At 43.6% G+C, this 13150-nt stretch overlaps 1 long non-coding RNA gene across 1 annotated transcript; it reads right to left on the bottom strand.

Moving 5' to 3' along the window:
* Positions 1–5591: 5591 nt before the first annotated feature.
* Positions 5592–10315, bottom strand: LOC120659667. The gene is made up of 2 exons (XR_005669130.1): positions 7202–10315; positions 5592–6143 (listed from the first exon to the last, which is right to left on the bottom strand). It is a non-coding gene; the product is annotated as an uncharacterized LOC120659667 (long non-coding RNA).
* Positions 10316–13150: the final 2835 nt, after the last annotated feature.

Genomic DNA, 13150 nt, shown 5'->3' with positions numbered 1-13150 from the left:
CATGCTTTAGCTTTTGATGATTAGCTCTTGCACTTGATAATCTTCACTAGATCTTTACATGCTTAATTGACTTGTGTTAATTAGCTCCAACTGTTAATCTTTGCTTGCCTAGTTAAGAGTACTCTTTTACGGTGATTAGTTCCAATATTTTTGGTGAGTCTCTTGATCGGCCTTTTGGATAAACTTTGTAATCTTGGTTAAGTGAAGTGCTCGTGACATTTTTGCTTGTGCACATTTGATCAAGTGAAGTTTTTGTTGGTAACAAGTGAATCGTTTCGCTTTTGTTTCCACTTTGTGTCGAGCTCTCGGCGTTGCTCAATCTGTACTTCCGCTTCCTAATCGTTTTTAGGATGAGCATGTCACCAGTTAACTTGTGTCATCTTCGCGATTAGAAGAGAGGTGTTTTGGGCAGTGAATTGGGGTCAACTTTTCAGAGGGATTTTGATCAGCTCCCCTTCACCCCCTCTGATCACCCGTTCCGGTCCCACACTATTTATTTATTTGGAGACCAAATTTGGAGAGAAATTTGAGTGCCAACAAGTATTTGACAGGCATTGAGTGACAAATAAAGGACGAAAGGAAATTCGGATATGCTGAAGAATTAATTAGCCCACGGGCCAACGAACGAGCCCCGGCCTATCTAGATGACGATTCGATCCTCATCTTCCATTTGAACTTGCCCGATGCGGCTCGATTATCGGGCAACTCGATTCATGGCAGCCAACAATGTGAAGAAGCTCTGAACGGGGAGCTCAAGATAGAAGACCTGAACGGGGAGGCCAAGATATGGCGCATGTCATGCCTTGCCAAACCAATTCCTCCATCACGGTTCGGCATTGATTAGTTCTTTGATTAACTGTATCACGGTTTGGAGCGCATCCAAATGTGCGCGCTCCAATTTCCTCGATTCGTGCTCCAATTTCCTCGAATTGTGATTGGACATCATCCAGCCTAGTACCGGTTTCCTTTGTGATGCACCCCATTCCAAATACCTCATCGTCGTTGTTGGTGAGCATTCTGTCACTCTTCTCCCCTCTACCCCTTGGAACTTGCATTGTGCTGCTGTGTATGCACCAAGTGCGTGCCTGCTGAGTATACATGCATGTTGGACGTGCGGTAGCTTGATTGGTGTTTGTGGTCCAGTATTTTTTTTCTATTAGTACTTTGAATTTATTGTGTTGTCGACAATTGTTATGCTACCTACTTTTTTTTATTTTAATATCTACAAGATATAGAAAACACATACTTTTAAAATACTATTTTCCAAAACAAATGTACTCATATCACTTCCAAATGCTGAAGCTCGACATGTAAAAAGTAATATGCAGTCAAAGTTTGGAATAATTAACTTCAGACAATCCTAAAACGTCACCTACTTGCATTGCGACTAACTAGGCGGAGTATATCAGTTGGTGGTGCATTGATTTATGAACGATGTCTAATATATCCACATATTTTCTTTCTTTTTTTATACAATAACTAACTGTAGTACAAATCAGCAAATAAATCTGGACTTGATACAAATAGCACAAGTTGAACCCTGACGCTGGCAAATAACTAGGGTGATGCCGCAGAGAAATCACATACACTTGACGCTTGCAAAATGTCAACTGCAGCTAGGTGATCGAGCTGATGACTCAATATGGTCAACTATATCCCGATACATACATGTTAGTGCCTGCATAAAACCCTCAAGCTAATGCATCCCCTCTATTACGTGACTAATCTTGAGGTAACTCGCATTGCTTGACTAGATTTCCAAGGATCAGGACTTGTCGAGAGACGAGGTTCCACATAAGCATGACAACAAATCATGTCTATTGGAAACACAAGATCCCTGGATCTCCTCTTTTCTGTCCCAGCGCATCCCATCCCCAAAACAGCCTCCATGTCTGTAATATGCCTTATATGTCATCATCTGTTTGGCCTCTCCTTTCTCAATGCATCCCATCAATTGTCATCGTGTATAATCTTAATATCTACCCTCTATTCTCTAATGCGCCAATTTGAGAATTATAGAGAAGGGTACCAAAGCAAATGCCATCGAATATACTATTCAACTTTCACATTAAATGTCGGTGCGTGGAAGCAATGAAACAGATAATTTGATGCAAACATTTGAAAGACCGCAGAAATAAGTGAAGCCAACAAATCAGGTTACTTCTATTCAATTAAATGAGAGAATCTCTAAGTGTTATGCATTCATGTGTCCTCTTTTGCAGGTTACTGGTTCATCACATGTAATCCCTTTTGGGTATATCTATGGATTGGTGGCTGCAACATAGTTGATGCTAACCTTTTGGGTGCATGAGTGTAGGATTGTATGATTTAATTGTTGTAGCATCTATGGACTTGTATGCAAGACTAAACATGGGGGTAATTTCGGATCTGTATGCTTCAGTAGCTAATGCCAGACTCCTTCATACATGAATGCAAATTATATTTATATTTGGATCATATATGTGCATGGATTATGTGCTGGAGTGCTACATGGATACTATATAAGCATGGATGTCTGCTGGAACGGGATCTGGTGTTTTGTGTGTAGTATTTTCCTGGTGGCATGAACTCATGCAAATGAAATTCGCCCTTTGGTTTGGCAGTTTTTTCATGATGGTCTGAATGTATTTCATGATGGATTCGGCTTGGAGAGGAAAATGAATTTTCATGAGTGTTATAAGCCTACACGAAAAGCATTTGTGGCGGCGTTTTCTTGATGGTTCGCTCTCATGAAAACGATCATGAGACCTGGTGTCATAATATATTTTCATCGAGGTCATCGCCATGAAAATAGATCTTGGCGGTTGACTCTCTTGAAAATGTTGTTTTCGTGATGCCTGATTCATGAGGGGACTTTCGTGAGAGTTAGACGTCATAGATCATTTTCAGTTTTGGCTATTTTCATTATAGTGTTTTCGGCTCTCACAAAATTTCTATTTTGAGGGACCGAAACTGGTGACCAGAGGGGGGGGTGAATGGGAGCCGATCAAAAATTCTTGCAAATGAAAGTTAGGCCTTTGATCCCAAGTGCGCACCCAACCCTAGAGTCCTAGGTAAAGTGCAGAGTAACTATAGAGGAGCTATACCGACACAAAACAGTCCTAGGAACAAGTGTGAACAAGCGCGGAAGCAAACGCGAGAAAACAGCACAAGAACCAGCACGGTATAACTCAACAGTTGATCCGACGTATATGAGACTAAGTACGTCGGTTGAACCGATGAGTCAGAGCCGGCAGCAGTGAAAAAGTGAGCACCGGTTGATCTGACGTATGGGTTTGAATAGCGTTAGTTCAACCGGTGTTACACACTGGATGATCCGGTAAAATCAAACACCAACGCCGGTGCAGTTGTCTAGAGGGATCGCAAAATTGAAATTCAACGCACCGGTTAAACCGACGAAATCAAAGCCCTTGCGTCGGTTCAATTGTCCAGAGAACCAGCAAACTAAGTCGCATTAAGCTCCGGTTGAACCGACGCTCAACAATTTCCAAGCGTCGGTGCAACGAGTCAAACGCCAAAACCCTAACACAGAACGGCCTACTCACCGGTTGAACCGACGCAACATGACCACAAGCGTCGGTTTAACCGGTGATAGGTAAAAACTCTGTTCGAGTCTAGAAACACTTTTCCAGTCCGCGCCTCGCCCAAAAACTCAATGATCGAAGGATCAAACCAAGTCCAAATCTCGCAAAAATTCGTAGGCACGATCACAAAGGACTTGTGAACATGTCCACGGAAGGAATCAACGAATCACTCCATGGTTTGGGAGGAATCGAAGAAATTTCGAGCAAGATTGGGGTTTTCACAAGAACGCAACAACTTCGATTCGGGGGGACTCGTGATTCCGGAGGGTATAGCACTAGGCTAGATGGTTTTGAATCACTACAAAGAGTCACGAAATCATCAAGAATCAAGCCATTAACTTGTACTCATGAATCGACAAATGAAAATCGAAATTCAATCAAACGAGGCACAAGACGAACAAGAACGAGATGAATTCAAAACCCCGGAGGGCACAAGGAGGGAAGGGCCTCCTTTCCCGATCAATCTCAGTACAAAATCCTCAAGAATCCATACCTCTAATCCCTAACTCTAGAGAGGAGAGGAGAGGGACAGGGAGGAGAGGGGCGCCAGGAGCAGAAGGGGCGACGTGCTGTCCAGGCCAAAAAGCAGAGAAAGAGAGAGAGAGAGGGTGAGGGGGTAGATATTTAAGCCCACTAACTCTCTAGACTAAAGACTAAAATACCCCTAGACTCAATTAGACACTAGGAAGCCCGTAGGGGCAAAATCGGAAAAAGATACAAGGACTCATCCGACGGTCGAGGTTCTTTCTTCGAGTCGAAGTCTTCTCCGCGATGCCGCCGTGTGGATGAAGATCCGGTCCGCGGTTTTGGAAGGTCCGCGAAACCTGGGTAGGTGGCCGGTTTTGAGAAAACCGCCAAAACTCCACGCGCGGGAAGATTCCCGCCTCCACGCTGTGGCCCTAGACACCGTTCCTGCCTCGGCCTTCTGACGGCCCTAGACGCCGCCCGACGCCAGTCACCTCCGTCAGTCCTGAGACCGACGCCCGTGCCTCCACGACTTGGCGTCTTAAACCGCCGTCCGCATCCTTGGTTTTGTGGCGCAAACCAAGAAACCCCCCTTCCGTCGTCGCTTGCGCCATCGATTCAGGAGTGGACACCACAGCTGCCGCCCGGCCCGAGCTACAGTCCCGGCTGCCCTTCACCGCCGTCCACCGCACGGTCCATCGGCCACAGCACCTCCACGGCAGCTCTCCGTCGACACTCGACGTCCGAGTACCTGCAACCATAGACCAAGCGCACGATCACACCGCACGGTTGACAATTCACTCATCACCAGCAGGATAGAGTACTCCACATTCCTCATATTTTCTGGTAGAGAAGGGATGGTAGATCTCTAGGATTTCAAGCCTGTAAGATGCCATGGTTCTTCAAGCTTCTAACTTTTGTATTCTCGATGCATCCTATCCTTGACACAAATATGCATTCTCCAATGAACCATCCATCTTCATATGTTCTTCTAGTATAGCTTCATCACCAGATTGCATGTTGCTGTGACTCTGGTGGTGAGGGACAATGTGAGAACCGGATGTGCCTCTAGGGTTTTAAATACTAATTAAATAAAGGGCATATGTGCTTTCATTCACACACTGTATGTATTGATGAATGGTTGGTGGGAGAATCTATACTTGTGGTTTAATAGCTCACACTTCCTTCCATAAGCAAATTAATGGGTGTTACTAAATGAACTGCAATCGTGTAGCTAGTTACGTTCTCAGTTTCCCCTCATCTGTGAGACTGTGACCAAATTCTTTTGTGGACATTTTTTAATGGACTTCTGAGTTATTGTGAGTCATACGAGCCAACTATATGTTCTTATACAATGCTCTCAGATCCCCGAGATATCCCTTTCACCAGAGACAACTTTGCTTGACAAATTGTAATAGAAAAGAGAATCGGTTTGCAGCTTTCTTGAGCAAAATTGCTTCATATCGGATCATGTAAAGATTTCACCAAAGAAAGCATATGAAAACTTTAGTTTTCTTATATGTTCCATTCCATTTTGAGACATGCATGTTAAAGCGATGCAACAAATTAAATCCCAAGTTTCATAGCTTGTCTCTTCCATATAATCCAACTAAATTCTCCAATATCGCAAAAAAACTCATTTCAGTATTAATTATACTATGAAAATTACATATTACTTCAAATTTTCTTTCACTACCACGGTAGCAAGCCTCAATCCGGTGCAGAGCAGCGCTGCTCTCACAGTGCTTGTCTGGTTGTTCCTTCTTTCACACTTCATGGCCCGGACAGGTTCTCGCAGATCTGGAGTTCATTGCATGTCCTTCACACGATTTTGCCTACACATCTATCTGCTGCCTTCATTGCACGCTTCGTTCCCTTGCATCAATCTTCAGGATCACCAAGAATTTGCAGTAGCCGGGTCTGATCCAAGATCCACGGCGCTGGCATACATTATTCGACATGAACAAGCATTTGTTTGACACCAATTTTATTCCCTAATGCATCCCATGCGTATGCCTATATCAGACATCAGTCATGTCCCTTGCTGCTTGGTTCTTGTATTGTCTTCATTCTAGCTACTAGTGCAAGTATACCCTGGAGAGAGTTAGAGACAAGAGATCAAGTTGAGTCTTTGAACACAAATGCTTTACTACTTATTTCCGGCATTTAGTTGCCTCACTTGAGAATCTTCCCGACGTATAGGCTTCATTTATGTGTCAGCCTCAGTGGTAGTTGTGAACAGGTGCATTCACCTATTAGTACGTATGGATAAAACTATACCATTTCATAAAGTTTGCCGTACACTTATAACTTTAAAATTAGTGGCACTTATAACCTAGCAAATCATTTTATCAATACTCATGTCATGATCATGTGTGCTGATTCGCATGTACATTTGTACAGTGTTGAGTTTCAAGAGCATCCATAGAGTATGAGTTTGGGGATCATGCACGGAATAATTTAATTCCAGTACTAATCTTAAGTTCCAACTTAATTTCAGAAATGACAAATATACACTTGTACGGTTAACTAGATATGCATTCCAGATTTACAGAAAGTATGATAATCTTCTCGATCTGCTGCCATTTTTTGCATTCAAGTTAGTGACTGAAGAAGAGAAGGGCGAGGAAAATGTTCAGTCCAAGCTGCTCAGCTCTGCAGTTAGCAGCAATGGCAGCCTCAAGAAGTTCAGGCACATGCTAATTAATCTTTCAGCTGCCATTTGGCTTATTCTTCGCCGCCGATGAGTGGGGCTTAGACCGAGACGGCTGGCGCTGTTTGGGAAGAAAGAAGGCTCATGCCTGAAATAATGCTCACGCCAGACGCTGCAAGCTGTTGACTGCGCCAGCCGGATGCTGGCCGAAGATTTTCTCACCTTGTGCCCCGTCTCCGGCCATGATTCCGGCGATTTGGGAGCAAGGGAGGGGAAAGCCGGTGCTAGAGCCGGGATGGCCGGCGGCTGGAGGCCGGAGGCGCAAGCGGATGAGGAATGGAGGATGGGCTGACCGGATAGCAGAGACCGAACCAAACCAAGGGGCACGATTGTATGGAAAATCCAATTTATTAGGTCCTTATTTGCATATATTCGGGAGTTATTTGCATATATTTGGATCACGATTAATAATTATAATCCAGTTCGGAGGGCTTTTCACAAATGTTTCGGCCGGCGACAGGGCATCCTAGTGAGGTTGCGCGCTCGCCACCGGCAACTTGAGACCTCAACTGGCTAGCCATCCCGCGCCCATCTCCACAAAATCCGCACGGGATGCCGCTGCATGGCTGCGCAAAGCAAGGCAAGCTTCAGTCTTTTTCTTTCATTTAAAGGGAGATGCACAGAGAGATCTAGAGATGGAGATGGATCGGAAGGATGAGCAGGCATCGCCGGCGGGGATCGCAGCAGCGGCACCCCTGCGTGGAGGATGCATCCCGGGTCGGCAGAGGCAGCGACGTTGAGCCCGGCGGATGAGATTCAGGCGAGGGGATTCAGTCCGCGGCGAGGAGCAAGGTTTCCAGGCATCCATCGATGCTCTGAAAACACCAATCTGAGGCAGAGCTTTGCCTTCCCTGGGTGTTATCTTCTCCACCCTTCAATTTTTTCAGCATCTGAGTCCAACAAAATAGAATATGTAGTTTAAGAGAATCCAAATGCACTTCAGATTTTGACTCTGGTCAAAGTACATCAGATAAGCCATTCATCATACTAATGTATAGGGAAGAAAGTAGGAAAGAAAATGCTTGTATAACATATGTTGTATAATAAAAAAATTACAGTACCTATTTTTCTGGAGAAAGAACATGAATGCAGTGATATGGGCGATTCTCATTGTAATCTCACACTCAAGAGCAAGAATCTCATAGCTACACACGTGGTTGTAGTCTAGCAGCAATTGAGATTTCCAAACTAGGAAGTCAAATTTTTAGTGACTCAAACACTCCCAAAAAGAATTTCGAGCATAGCTATGCTCAGAAGTTCAGTTTCAACTGCTACAGGAAGAAATATATTATCACTGTACATCCCATAATCACATTGGATTTTTCATGAGAGGTACTCTGGTTTCTAAATGCACCCCATTCCCCTACCTCATCATCGTTCTTGGTGCGCATTGTCACTCTCGTCCCCTCTACCCTTTCGGACTTGCATTGTGCTGCTGACTTTACGTGTGCCAATGGAAGGAGGCAGGAAATGTATCCCCTCTATTACGGAACTAATTTTGAAGTAACTCTCATTGCTTCCCTGGATTGCCAAGAATCACAATTTGACGTGAGACGAGGTTCCACATAACGATGACAACAAATCATGTCTATTGGAAACACAGGATCCCTAGATCTCCTCTTTTCTATCCCAGTGCATCCCATCCCAATACCTGGGCTTTCTTGATGGTTTTTAGGCAGATGAATTTTCTCAGCCTTCTTACACCATCTCAAGAAAATTGATAGTGTCGCTATGCAGAGGAAGGGAGGGCAGGAAATGTTTATGCGTGGAGAGCAGCGCGTGCCAAGAGTAGCTTCTTATACGGTGGATGGATGATAGGTAGGTAGCTAGGAACATTTGTTTTACAATTAAGTTTCTAACATTGCTTCGATTTCACTCCCTCTATCCTGTTCCTATGAAAAGTGCAATCCTGGTTTGAAAAAGGTCCCAAAAATAGTGCAATCCTAGAAATTGGATCACAACTACCTACCTAATTATGTGGTCTAATTTGATTTGTGTACCAAAACTAACTGCATATGGCCAACAAATCAGAGCATGAGTGTCTTTTCACGCCACCAGTCCACCATTAATCTGTTTGAAAAAAAACTAGAATTGCACTCTTTATGGGACTGAGCGAGTATGTTTTTTGAGGGAATGGTAGAAAACATTCATATGTTACTTATTACAGTATCAACAGCAGATAACTAACTATGATAATATAGTGCATATCCTTTTCAGCGATAAACATACTGCTCATTTGCTACTCATGTAGACATCTCGTTCCTATACCTCGACATCATTGCTACCCATTCCCTCTAACCTTTGGAAGATGTCAACAACTTCCTTCAGCACGTCAACACAGTTTATGCGGCACGCCTTGTCTAATTTGACATTTGGGATTCCAGACTCCCGACAGTACTGTCAGATGGAAGATCGTATATTGAAGTGTGTCAGATTGTTGAGCCATTGAAGCACAAGTATTTGAAAGATTGGGTACCCTTTCTAGACAAGCGATTGGTAGGACAGCCAAATCTCCTTGAGAAGATTGCTTCCTAGAAGTTGCAACTAGAAGCTGATTATGGTGTTCTCAGTTCTTGATTTGTCTCAATCTCGCACCCAAACATGAACATGAGGCACATCGGGCAAAATGACCTGCAGGATTGAACTAGAACATAGGATAAACATTCTCGGGTCCGAATAAATGGAAGGGAACATGCATGGATGCCAGGTAGAGAATGAGCCAACACTTATATAGACGCCTACTAATGTTCAGATAAATTAATTAATATCCTTTCTTTTTCTTTCCTGATGCTTCCATTTCCAATATCTCAACACTCTCTGTTAACTCCATGAATGTTGATACAACATTACGACACTAAGGGAAGAGACTAGAAAATGGTTGCTCCAGCATGGCAAGAGCAAGTACACTTCGCTATATGCCTGATGGGTGATAGATTGGCTGATCATATGTCCCACTAAAGATATAAAATTATTTCGAATTCGTATTAATTTCATTTCCAAATTTTAAGAAAGTTTTATTTATAATGGTGCTTGATTGATGCAGTTGAAATGTAAAGGTTGACAAATCTTCCATTTTTAATGCTATCTAATGGTTGCATTGCATGTATGTGGATTTTCATTGAAATATTTATATAGAGATTGCTTATCTTGGCTTTGATTATTAAATCTCTTTGCACTAAGAGGAGTCAAAACTTTGAAAATTCATCAAAACCTAAACATGACGGTATACATTTTTGGTTATTGTTGACACAGGAATTTGCATCTTGTTTTCCCTTTTGGTTTGTTAATATTGGAAATTGCCCCGCCACCATGCCCAACAACAGCCTACATGTCTCTAATTTGACTTATATTTCATCTGTTTGGCTTCTTCTTTCTCAATGCATCCCATCAATTGTCATCGTGTATAACCTTAATATCTACACTCTATTATTTTTATAAAAGATGATCCAATAGTTGCTACTAATGCGTCAATTTGAGAATTATAGAGAAGGGTACCAAATCAAATGCTATGGAATATACAATTCAACATTCACAGCAAGCAAACGCAGGTGTGTGGAAGCAATGGCACTGATAATTTCCTGCAAACATGGCTAGTTACCCAAGGGATGGTAGATCTCTAAGTCTGAGATGCCATATGTTTCTTCAAGCTGCTAGCTTCTCTATTCTCGATGCATCCTATCCTTAACACAAAATATATATGTATTCTCCAGTGAACCATCCATCTCCCTCTGTTCTTCTAGTATCATGATATAGGTTCATCACCGGTTGCATGTTGCTCTACCTCTAGTGGTGAGGAACAAAGTGAGAACTGGCCGGATCTGCCTCTAGGGTGTTACTAGTTAAATAAAAGGTATCCGTGCTTTTACTTACTAGAAGATGTGTAGATGAGCGGTTGGTGGGAGAATCCATAGTTGTGGTTTAATACCTCAATTTCTTCCTAATCAAATTAAAGGGCATTACTAAATGAAGTACAATAATGTGTATTTACCTTTGCAATTTCCCCTCAAATGTCACCATATTCTACGATATCGCAGAAAAAAAACTCATCTCTTCAGTTCAAGACACTACTAGAAAAGAGGCCATCGGTCCACCTCAAAGGTACCAAAACCAAAATGACCCGGTACCAAAGCTTCTTTTAAGGTGCATGAAACGATCCAGGGGATCCTTTAGTACCGGGTGGTAAGACCACCCGGTACCAAAGGCTAGACATTGGTACCAGGTGGTGTTACCACCCGGTACTAATGGATCATTTCACATTAGTACCGGGTGAAAACATCATCCGGTACCTATGTCTAGCATTTGGTACCGGGTGGTGTCTACCACCCGGTACTAAAAGTGCTTCACATGTTACTTCAAAAGGAAAATATCTTTCCCTCAGTCACAACTACGTTGTAGATGAGGTGGTAAAGGAGATACACGTGAGACAAGAGGCCACGTGTTTGAATCCTAGCCACTGCAATGTGCCTCAATTTTCTTTTGACGCAGTGCAAAGGTACCCAAAGATACGGGGTCATTCACCTGGTATTAATGGCTAGAGCCATTGGTCCCGGATGTCTAGTACCGGTTGTAAGAACCAGTACCAAAGGCTATCCGTGACCGGTGCCAAAGACACTTTTTCCAGTAGTGAGAGTTGACTGTGTTTTCATCCCATTGTATTAGTATTAAGAGTTCCAAATATTTTGATCTATGAATCCAATTTTTCTTCACTAAATTTTTGGGGAAAAAAAGACACCATGCGGCAGCACCTGCATCTACGCTAGTAAGGCAAAAAGGTGTTACTTTTAGGACCTCATATGTTTTTGCACCCGACGTCCTGCTTGGTAAGACCGTAAGAGTGAATATCTCACTACAGTATTCCCGAAATAGTTTCATACTTTGAGGTTTCACTGCCGGAAATCAGTTAAAATTACTGCCCATGTGTGTTAGAGATGTTAGTGAAAAACTGCTGGATTAGTGAGCTAGTTTGTAAAATCGTGTAACTGAAATCACGCGGATAGATAAACATGAACCATAGACACAAGATTGAAATTACAGAAAGCGCATACCGTTGTCAGATGCTCAGACGGATCAACTTTGAGGCCTCCAAGCTTCGTCTCCCGAGCCCTTCCCCTGAATAGAATTTCCAAATCAATGAGCTCGCCCGAAACGTTGTGGGTCTGAACTTGGAAGGCGCATAAGATCAGTGGAAACTCCTGGTATCCAATCTCTGACAGGATCTGCAATCGGCAACTGATGCAATCATGAAGCAAATACTCAACCGTAGCTAGATGTGGAAATTAAAGCTAGTAGCGTACCTTGATTCAGGAGCTGCTCGTGTGTCCAATATATTGGGGCAAACGTACTACAGGTTACTCTATAGGAGGAAGATGATACCTACCCATTACCAGTTCTTCTCATTTGCAGATACAATATTAAGCCAATGATTAACTCTGCCTTTCCATTGACTTGCATTGACTCACACCTCTGCACCACGGGATCTACCAACTCTGCATTATTTCCACTGACTTGACTCACACCTCGGCATCACATGGTCAACCAAAATTTTAAGGTCATCTTCTTAGTTATTGGATCAACGTGCCAGCGTCCTCAGATGCAGCTGAACGCAAGGTATTTTACTCTGCTTTACGGAGTCTACTTGTTAGAGATACCCCCTCCGTCCTAATATAGAGACCAATCTCCGTGCGCACATGTTTCGTTTTTTAGTGTCTGTACCGTTTGGACTGACTGTGCGCGAAAGCATGTGGTGGGGAGGAGCGTCCACCTTTGTTACAGACAGATTCCCTTTTCTGACTTATTCAGACTGCTCGTTTGGTTGCTCCACATGTCGCTGTTTGAATGCGTGGGCATGGGCAACCACTCTTTAGAGCATGGCTAATAAGCCGGCAGACGTATAGAGAGCCATGTCACTCGAGCAGTACCTGTGGACCCCAGCTCTTTAATGCCTTCTGTATTCACGCAGTGCAGCGTGGACGAATGAGAATCAAGGGAACGGCTTGTGCCCGCTCTCAATCGGCGTTGTGTGAGTCGCCGGCTTCCCTCTCTCTTCTCATTTCTCTTTCTCCCACGTCAGCAAAGTCTGACGTGCCTGGGCATTTCGCCCGCCGATCTGGCACCCGTATACTTGCTCTTACTAAGAACAGGTAAGCCAGCCCGCCGGCCGGCTGGGTGCGCATGCATGCGCCGGCATCTGCGCCGGCTGCAGGCTGCGTGCGAGAGTTTTGATTCGTCCAGTCCCATAGCAGAGATTGAATTGCCTGCCTCAGCCGGCGGCAAGCCTAGCGCCCACTTTATTCTCTCTCTTCTACCTTCTCTACTCCACGTAGGATTCAGCCAGCTTGCTATAATACTTGCTCTAAGTCTGCATGACTAACGGATCGATAAAAGCTTG

The sequence above is a fragment of the Panicum virgatum genome, chromosome 2N (genome assembly GCF_016808335.1).
Source record: "Panicum virgatum strain AP13 chromosome 2N, P.virgatum_v5, whole genome shotgun sequence".
NCBI lineage: Eukaryota > Viridiplantae > Streptophyta > Magnoliopsida > Poales > Poaceae > Panicum > Panicum virgatum.
This window is presented reverse-complemented; position numbering and strand designations above follow the sequence as displayed.